Source organism: Panicum virgatum, chromosome 8N, assembly GCF_016808335.1.
Source record: "Panicum virgatum strain AP13 chromosome 8N, P.virgatum_v5, whole genome shotgun sequence".
NCBI classification, from domain to species: Eukaryota; Viridiplantae; Streptophyta; class Magnoliopsida; order Poales; family Poaceae; genus Panicum; species Panicum virgatum.
Genome location: NC_053152.1, coordinates 14,148,568 through 14,158,250, shown reverse-complemented (window position 1 = coordinate 14,158,250; position 9,683 = coordinate 14,148,568). Strand labels below are relative to the sequence as shown.

Genomic DNA, 9,683 nt, shown 5'->3' with positions numbered 1-9,683 from the left:
GGTCTTGGTCTTTAAGCTTGTGCTACTGAGTGACCCGCCGCCACCTCTGGCCACCCGAAAGTGAGCTTCATTCATCGCAGGTCCTAGCCGTTAAGCTCATGCTTCCAAGTGACCATTCGCTACCTTCGGCCACCCGAAGGTGGGCTCCTTCATTCATCGCAGGTCTTGGGAGGCGCCAATTATTCTTCAGGCACTCTTGCTCCCCAATACCGGGGCCCTGCAAACAGGTTAGGAGATGTTTTTGAGTCTGGGATAAACCTCCGGACGCGACCTCCCAAAGGTCCAATCCCCAACACCCCCCCCCCCCCGCCCGCGGGAGTCGGGCGAGGCGGACCACTCCCATAGAGGTCGGGCGAGGTCGTCCTTCGATGGGTTGCGGGCCGTCTATTGGAATTGGGCCGTCTGTGTCATGGGATGACACTCGCTGCCTTGGCCTCTGTTTCGGATCGCTAATGGGGGTTTAGTCTGTAACCGGTGGTTTAGTAGTACTGGTTACTTTTATCCCTATCAACTAGCAAAGTTTGCTGCCAGAACTTGTCCTTTCTATCTCACCTAAGGGCAAAATTGTGACTTCCAATTGCTGTTTGCTGCTGTTGCCTCCAGAAATATACGGCGGTGGCACTAAGGGGTCCAAAAAAGCAGATCAATGGTAGGGGAGCGAGGAACATCATCTTTTTCAGTGGTACTGGGGAACAAGCGCATTTTACAATGGCTTGTAGGGAATTATTGCCTCCTAAATCTATGGCAGCTTCTTCACGATTGAGCCAAACTTGTCCAAATTTTCTCCCTTTGTTTCTCCCTCTTGGTCTTGCAAAGACAAACTGTGTGCCGTTCAACACAGACAAACAAGTTGCAGACTAAACAATTTACATTGTATAAACATATATATACATGTATATATATGAGTGCGTGTGTGTGTATATATATATGTATACATATGTATACCACTATTTACTAGTTATTCTTAATGACTCTTTAAAATTCTAGGTGTTACAGTTGGTGCACAGTATCAAATTAAATCATGTCCGTCAATCTCAAGTCAAAAAATCTATCAGATTCCATACAAAACCAGCCAAAATATTTGTTTCAAAAGGATAACAAGTACCGCCGATGGCAAAACAACCTTACTTGCATATATATATGTATGGTTTAAGTACAATACTCCTATATGACATGTTCAACCCAATAAACACCGACAACTCCTTGCGACTACTTCAAAAAGCACGAGAAACATCGTCTATAACATTTCGCAAAAAGAAACATCGTCTATAACAAGATACTAAATGCCACTATAATAGTTTTAGCGCAAGCCTAGGAAGTCCCTCTCTATCTATACATCAGCTAATACACATGTAATAAGGAGCCAAAATCCTCATCGGCCACGCTCAAGTGCTGCAACATGCATGGATACATAATTCATCAGTTGGGTGTGAACTTGAAGTGCGGCTTGTCCATGGAAGGGGAAGGGTCATAGCTGCCGTAATCATTAATCTTGACGTTGAGCATCCGAGTATGCACCAGAGGCGCTACTGCTTCCTTCTGTCCATTCCCTGCTGCCTGCAAATTAATTTTCAGGTAAACGTGAGAAAAAAAGTAATATTTTTTTGTCTAAATAAGGTACATATGAAGTCCAGGTATTCCAAACGGTTTTGTGAGTAGTTCGAATTCATCTCTCTCTCTCTCTCGGACACAAACATAGACATACATCGCGACAAGCACACAGAGAGATGTACAGGGTTTTTGAGTGCCAGCCAGTTTTGTTTTTCTTCTATATACCTCTCCGTGTTGACGAATTAGGTCATCTTGATCCGCCAAGAAACTGCGCTGTCTCCCTGTAAACAATCAATCACACCACTGAGAACCTAGGAGAAGCAAAGCTACTCTTTTCTCCAGCACAAAGATATATAACCACACATACTATCCTGACAGGAACCAATTAAGAGTTACTTGTCGAGATTCTTTCCTCGACTATCTATCAAGTGAAAGATTTACTACTTCTCTTGTATCTTGATGAAACTTAACATAAGCAAAGGCCGGACAAGCTGGAAGCATCATGTTGTTAGGCTTCGGAAAACAGGAGATTGACAACTCAACAATCTTATGTTTGGGGGATTCAAGGCTTGAATCAAGGGAAAACTAGCTCAAGATCAACTTCCAAGAAAAAAGTACTTGCACGAACCTTCGAATGAAGTCGAGAAAAAGAACGCAAAGACGATGAGAGCAAAGAGGGACGCAGATATCCAAGACCTTGATATTATTCTCATTTCTGAAATCACACGATGCATACACTATATATCAGCAACACAACACATACTAGAACCAGGTGAATCGGGCCTTCCTCCCTTTCACCCCTTATCTTTGGCAACGAAAGCCGAATATATAACCAGGCAGGTGAGCAATCCCTTACATGTGACAAAAACAAATCGACTTCCTCTGAACAAATTCCCAAGGGAAAGAGTTAAAACTTTTCTAGAGGCAAAAGTGGAGCGCCAGCTGCCTTCTGTTTGGAATTTTCAGGATGGGGTCGTCATTGTTGGAATCAAAAGTGAAAGGGATTGTAGTAGAATGATTGATCTCATTGATCAGTGGAGTACCACTTGCTTTTATACATGCCCAAGGGGCAGTAGGGGGCGGCCGAAGGGACATGCCTTCGGGTTGGCCTCTTCATGAGTCGTAACTGCTAATGACATCCTACTGACATCATTAATCTAATTAACTATTATAGAAATGATCATTAATCTAATTTCTTCATAACAATCATGGTTGGTACATGCATGCTTACTTCACTTTGATTATTTAAATATACTTTGGTTGGTACACAAGAAAGTACAATTCGACAAATGGCTTCTTTCAGTTACAATAATCATATCTTTTCCATGCTGCCTCACCACTGGTTAATCAATTAGTAAGATCTTCTGATTTCTGCCAGTTGTTGCTCGCATGCACAATTAAAGCTGGTGATATTTTTTTGAAAGATTCCCCCCTTAGGGATATCAGTTTCAGGAACATTTGTATCGCTACTTTTGGTAATTATTTTTTATTTTAATTTATGCAATATTAGGTGCTCAAGGGAAAAGTTTGTGTCTAATGATACTGTTTCATTTCCAAAAAAATAAACACCACTCGTGGAAGAAAACAAAGGTTATGGATGCCATCATCGCTTTAGTACCTATAAGAAGTAAATTAATTCCTTCACTATTATGTATGTAACTCATTTGTGGCCACCTATAAACCAGGTGTAATACACTCAATAACATAGTAGGTTGTTAAAAATGACAAAGTAGGATGAAATGAGAACCACAGTAGATCATTGCATCACAATCCACAGGATACGTGGATCACTAGAATAGACATGAAACAGTGGTCGTCATTGCATTCCTTTGTTATCGGTTATATTATCACCTTCAGTTCGCACATTCCATCACTATGTTAAGGGAACACCTCAAAGGTACAGCACTGGCAAGGGGATAAATCAAAGTGAAAAGGCATGCCAGCCTATACATAAATTGCCACTGACGATCGACCTGCCCTCATTGCGTGCTTTCGCCGATGCGCATGGTCGGAATGCATGGCATGCGGCGGAATCAGATAGGGGGAGGAATAGTGCAGGAGGAAGAGAAAGTGCCCCTGATGATACCCTGGTAGAAAGTGGACATCGCCAGAGACAACGACATGCAACGCACATGGTCATCAAGGCACTACTACAGATCGGGCCATTTGTCCCGGTTCCAAAGGGCCATTTGTCCCGGTTTTGGAACCGGGATTCGGCTGCCGGGACAAAAGCTCTGGAGGTTTTTGTCCTGGGTGGTAGAACTGGGACAAAATGTACCTCACGCTAAAATTTTTTTGCGCCCTGCGGGATTCGAACCCAAGACCTATTGCCTGGCGCATGGCTTTCTTGTCAACTCACCTAAGTAGTACATGTGACTCAATAAAGAATAACTACCTTTTGAACTATCACGTGGAGGGGCCTTTAGTCCGGGTTGGTAACAGCAACCGGGACAAAAGGGTCACCCTTTAGTCCGGGTTGGTGTAACACCCTAATTTAAATTTTAGTATTTAATAACAAATTTAATTGGTTTTATTTAATTTTCTAAGGTTTATATGCTTAGTCTTGCATTTAAATTAATTTTCTTTCATAAGTAATTAAAATTTATTTAGGTTAAACATGTTTGTGCATTCATGCTGGTGCATAAGTTTTATTTGGTTGAGTGCATAGGGTTTGAATTCAAATTTTGGTTTGAATTCAAATTAGTTTGAGTTGAGTTTGAAAAAGAAAAGGGAAGAGAAATAGGAAATCCCGAGAACAGTAGAAACCAAGACCCAGCCCAACCCCGTTTCCGGCCCGACCCGTTTCCCTCCCTTCTTCTTCCCCTCGGCCCGTTTCCTTTCTCTTTCAGATCTCGGCCCAGCTCGGCAGCGCGGCCTGCCTCAGCCCAGAGCGCGCGCACGCCCTCACCCACTGACAAGTATGGCCCGCGTGTCAGCATCACTCCCCGCCCGCGCGACTCGCACTCGTCCCGCTGACCATTCTGGCCCACCTGTCATCGCCCTCCTTCCACCTCCTTTCCTTCTCCAGTGTGCCAGCAGAGCCCGAGCGTCTCGCCGGGAATCTCGCCCGCGCCACAACGGCCCGCACGCCGAGACCCCCGGCGCCCTCCTTTAAACGCAACCCGTGACCCCCTGCGCCCCATCACCCGTTCCAGCGCCGCCTCAAACCCTAGCTCCACCACGCCTACCCAGCTCCGTCGTGCCGAGCCTCTGCGCCGCCGTGCACCGGCCGCACCACCGCCTCCTAGCCCCCGCCGAGCGCGGCAGCAGCTCCGCCTCGACGCCAAGAGTCTACCCAAGCCAATCTTGCTCGACCTCAGCACCTGCAGCGGCCGGAATTGTGCCGGACGCCGCCGCCGGTAAGTCGGTCTGCCGCCCGATTCCTCACCGCCGTTGATCCTCCGGCTGTCCAGACACCTTGGACACCTCCGCAGCAACACCACGCATCGACTCGAGGAGATCCGAGGCCCGGAGCACCCTTGCACCGCCCTGTCTGCGAGCGCAGCGCCGAGCTCCTCCGCCGTCCTCGACGCCGGTGACCCTGCGCAGCCAATCCACCTGATCCAGACCCTCGGTGAGCCTTCCCTCGGCCCCTCTGTCTTTTGCGCTAGCTATTAGGACCTGTAGCGCTCCCTAGGTGCTGGAATGCCGGTCACCGGTGCTCCGCCACCGCCTGTGCCATAGTTCACCGTGGCGGGCACCCTGCAGGCCAGCACAGTCCCGCACACCCCTTGCACGAGCTTGCCCCTGCTCCACAGAAGCACTCTGAGCCTTTTGCACTCACCCCTGACCCCCAGAACACGCCGGTGATGCGCCACCGCGCAGTTCCGCCCCTCGCCATGGCGAGCGTTGTCCAAGCCTGGAGACCCTGTTCTAGGTGCACAGGTGGATTACGCTTGTCGTGTAGTCCATCCCTGACCCAAATCCCGATCGATTTGACACCAGGAAGGCCGAGTTTGGCCTACTCCGGTGAAGCGCCACCGCGGAGCAGAGCTCCAGCGAGTCACGCCGCCGCGGCTCCTCACGCCCCCCCTCTCAACCGTCGGATCGGGATCCTGCGGCCCAGATCTGGTCGGCCCGAAGTCAAACAAATCAGAGAACGGTCAGCGCCGGCAACTTTGCTAAAGAGACCCTGCCTTTCTTTCAAATTAACCCGCGGTCCAACTCAGTTCAAAAATAATTCTAGCTAGGCCTAGTTTTTAACGTTTAGGCCCCTGACCTTTTTAATAATAGAACCTGCAGTCCAGACCCGCCGGTTTTGCATGTCAAACCCCAGATCTATAGTTTAATTATGTTTAAGTCCCTGGTTTTTGCGTAGAAGCCCCTAGAACCTCAGTTTTCTCGCAGTTTAGCCCCTAGATCTTGTTTTAGGCCTAGTTTTTGCGTTCTAGCTCCGTTTTAGGTGTTCTTTATGTCCACACAATCGTTGTAATGCGTAGAATAGTTCTAGCTTAGTTTTGTTTGCTGTTTTATGTATTGTTGTACTATTTCTTAGCTTTTGCCTTTGTTTGCATGTATGTGTATGTGCTGGACTTGTTTTGGTGTTGCGATCGTGAATAGACGTTGATCCATCTGAGGAGTACCAGGAGACATCTTCATGCAGTTTGAGCAGCAGGAGAACATTGAGGAAGGCAAGTATAACATGAACACCACCTATCACCTTTAAATACAATTTCATACTGCATTTTAATACTGTATGCCTATAAGGACTTTACTAGCCACTTTATACCCTTTATATATATATATATATATATATATATATATATATATATATATATATATATATATATCCCTTGGGTAGCATTTTGGTTAGTTGTGCTAGGTGCCGCGCTATAACACACTTGGTCCTTTTTAATTAATTTGATTAATGGTATATGCAACTTAACTCTGAGAGTGGCCCTTTGTGTTCTGTGCTTGAATGGCTCACGTCTCGTTAAAATGGGTTTTTCTAGAAACATGGTTTAGGGGGCCGGCACGGTGCTTAATGCTTGGTTGGCCACTCTCCATAAGGACTGGTTCATAGAGCGACAACCTGGGACAACAGTGCTACCACAAGACTGGAATGGGACGGTCTTGGCTTACTAATTAGGTCTTTTTGGTTTGGAGTAACTTACCTGCGGGGCAGGGGTAGTAACCTTCTATGGCCCTCATACTGAGTGGCCTCGTCTGTGCTTTGTGTCTTGGCGCCCACTAGACCTGCTCCATAGTCGCCGATCCAACCCTCGCGGTTACTCCTTACCAACGAGATTCTTTGTAACGGCCTCGTAGTGTGCCTGCTAGCCATCTCACCTACGGAAGTGTGATGAACAACTAGCGTAGCTCACGACTTGTGGGTAAAGATGTGCAACCTCTGCAGAGTGTAAAACTGGTATACTAGCCGTGCTCACGGTCATGAGCGGCCTGGATCCTCCTTTTGATTAGTGGGGTTATTCTTCTTTGATTAGGGGGGTTCCCCGGGTGGTTTGGTTTGGTTTGGTTTAATTCTCAGTAGTATCATAATTAATTCTGATTAATTACTATGTAACTGGGGTATGGTAATTCATCAACTTGTAGTAAATAGCTTTAATAAAATTTTGCCAAGATTAAAAGCTAATGCAGTTGAGTCAGCCAACCTTAGAGCCTCGTAGTTTGTGTTATACTTGTTGAGTACTAGTTGTGTACTCACAATTGCCTACTCTACTCTTTTCCTCTTGTTCTCTTTGGGGACACCCTACTGCTGCTCAGTTCCCAGCGACGCAGAGGAGTTCACCCGGAGCTACCAGGAGTACGAGGACTTCTAGGCGTTCGTCTCCCAGTCGACGTCCCTGTGGCGCCCAGCTTCCGAGAGTTTTCGTATTTGTATTTACGCTTCCGCTGTATCAGACATTTTGTCATTCATGTAATAAATAATATTCATACTCGCTTTATTATATCTTTTTACGTGATATGTGCTGTGATATACTGTTCATTCTGTTGTATATACGTGTGACTTGATCCTGGCACGTATATGATTGCTCGGTTTATGTCCTTTTGTAAACCGGGTGTTACAGTTGGGCATTTTATCCCGGATGGAGCCACCAACCAGGACAAAAGGGGGTCCTTTTGTCCCGGTTGGTGCCTCCAACCGGGACAAAAGACCTCTGTCCCCCCCCCCCCCCCCCCGCTGGCCCGGCTAGCCGTTGGACCCGGGACAAAAGCCACCTTTTGTCTCGGGCCCAAAGGCAGCCGAGACAAATGGCTTGGAACAAAGGCCTATTCTGTAGTAGTGAGGGATAGTAGTGGAGGATAAAGGAGTTACTCCACTACGGGTGAGTGCTCCGCATACAAAGTATGTGATTAGATGCTGTCTTTCTTGAGCTATGGCTTCATATCTATATATACTATATAGATGGCACCCAATAAATCATTAACTCTATTTCTCTTCACATACAAGCTATCCATGTCATATAGGAACCTACTATATCATATGCCCACTACTACGAAAAGAGTTTGTAGGGGCGGGTACCGCACCCGCCCACAATCACAAAAGTTCGGGTACGTAGGTACGAAGAATGTGGTATGTGAGACGTGGATCGACAATTTTAAATTCCCGGTTTGTAAGGTGGTATACATCTTCGGAATGTTTGGTTCGAGGGTGGGATCATGATCCCTAAATAATTGGGATGATGTACGTTGAACGTAGCTATGGAACGTGAATATTCTACTCAGCTGTTACAAAGAAGGTCCCTAGAATGAATATTTTTATACCATTTTCCCAAATTTGTAACACATTTTTAGACTCCATAAAATAAAAAGAAAACATGTGTCAGGTACCACAATTAGGGACACCCTAATCGGGGTACTAAGATCGCTTTAAAACGCAAACACCTGTTAAAGCAACTGGGCCCGGAAGAAAGGAAAGGACTCAAAGAAGCCCAGTGAACGGCCCATTCGCATCCCCCTCGAACATGCGGAACGATATCCGCCTCGCTCGAGGGTCCCTCTCGGGCCCGCTGGACAATCTCCGCCTCGCTCGAGGGTAGCGGATCTACCCTCGAGCGGGTGACTCATCTCCGCCTCGCTCGAGGATAGCGAATCTGCCCTCGAGCAGGTAAGCTATCCCCACCTCGCTCGAGGCCACCCCTCGGCACAAGGGACAAACAGCCCCGCCGCCCAACCACTCGCCGTACAAAGACATTAAAGGCCAGCCACTCCGCCATGGCGCCCAGGACAGGCGGCATCAGGCCGCCATTCCCACAATGGATGTGACCGGCATCCCATCCGCTGACTCCGGTCACCGCTCCGCCATCCCGGATGCTGTAGCAGCACTTTGGGACCTGCGACGCGGGACAAGACAGGCTCGGCACTTCTCCCGTTACTATGCTACCGACACCGACCATCCGGATCCGCCTCCCACTGGGGAAGGGGTCCGGCGACGTCACGTGTCCTTCTGAGAGGGGCGCTCGGCACACACGGACGGAGCCCCGGACCTCCCCCCTTGAGGAGCCCGGGACCTCCACGTGTCCCCCGGACCTCCTAGTGTGCACGCTCGCACTCCGACCAGGGGGTCCGGGGCCGCCGCGCACCTCGCTACCACTGGTGCTGGTGCATGCAAGACCCTAATCCGTAGGGCCCACCGCATGCCACCGCGCTGTATATAGAAGACCATACATCAGCGATGACTACGCCGCCTGCAGGACGACCGGCACGATCTTCGCAGGACCAAGGACGACTGTGACACACGCCGCCTTCCTACAGTGTACTTCCTACAGTATCCGACCACTGTACCCCCACGATTCAAGGGAAAATGACGACTTCCACGCCCCCACTCATGTGCACCGCCCCTCCTTGTAACTATAAAAGGAGGAGGAGGGCTTCCTTTAGCTAGGCTGGTCTCTCTAGCTTCTCTCTTCCAAGCAGACGTTCAGGGACTACTGAGCACTCATCTCAACCGACTCCACTTCTAGCAGAGACTTGGGAGCCTTCCTCCCTCTCTCGCCTCGCTTGTACCCCCTACTACAAGCACTCCGGGTGCAAGATAATACAGTGCCCTCGCACACCCCCTTTGCTGGACGTACGGCCCCGCGGCCGGAACCAGGATAAACCGTGCGTTACTGTGTTGCCTCTTGCATCATCATCTGGGACGAGGAAACACGCAGCATTTACTAGTGGGA

The 9,683-nt window shown here is 48.3% G+C and overlaps 1 long non-coding RNA gene across 1 annotated transcript; it reads right to left on the bottom strand.

The window, feature by feature from the left end:
- Positions 1–1,111: 1,111 nt before the first annotated feature.
- LOC120686720 lies at positions 1,112–2,582 on the bottom strand. The gene is made up of 4 exons (XR_005680342.1): positions 2,408–2,582; positions 2,180–2,266; positions 1,777–1,832; positions 1,112–1,557 (listed from the first exon to the last, which is right to left on the bottom strand). It is a non-coding gene; the product is annotated as an uncharacterized LOC120686720 (long non-coding RNA).
- Positions 2,583–9,683: the final 7,101 nt, after the last annotated feature.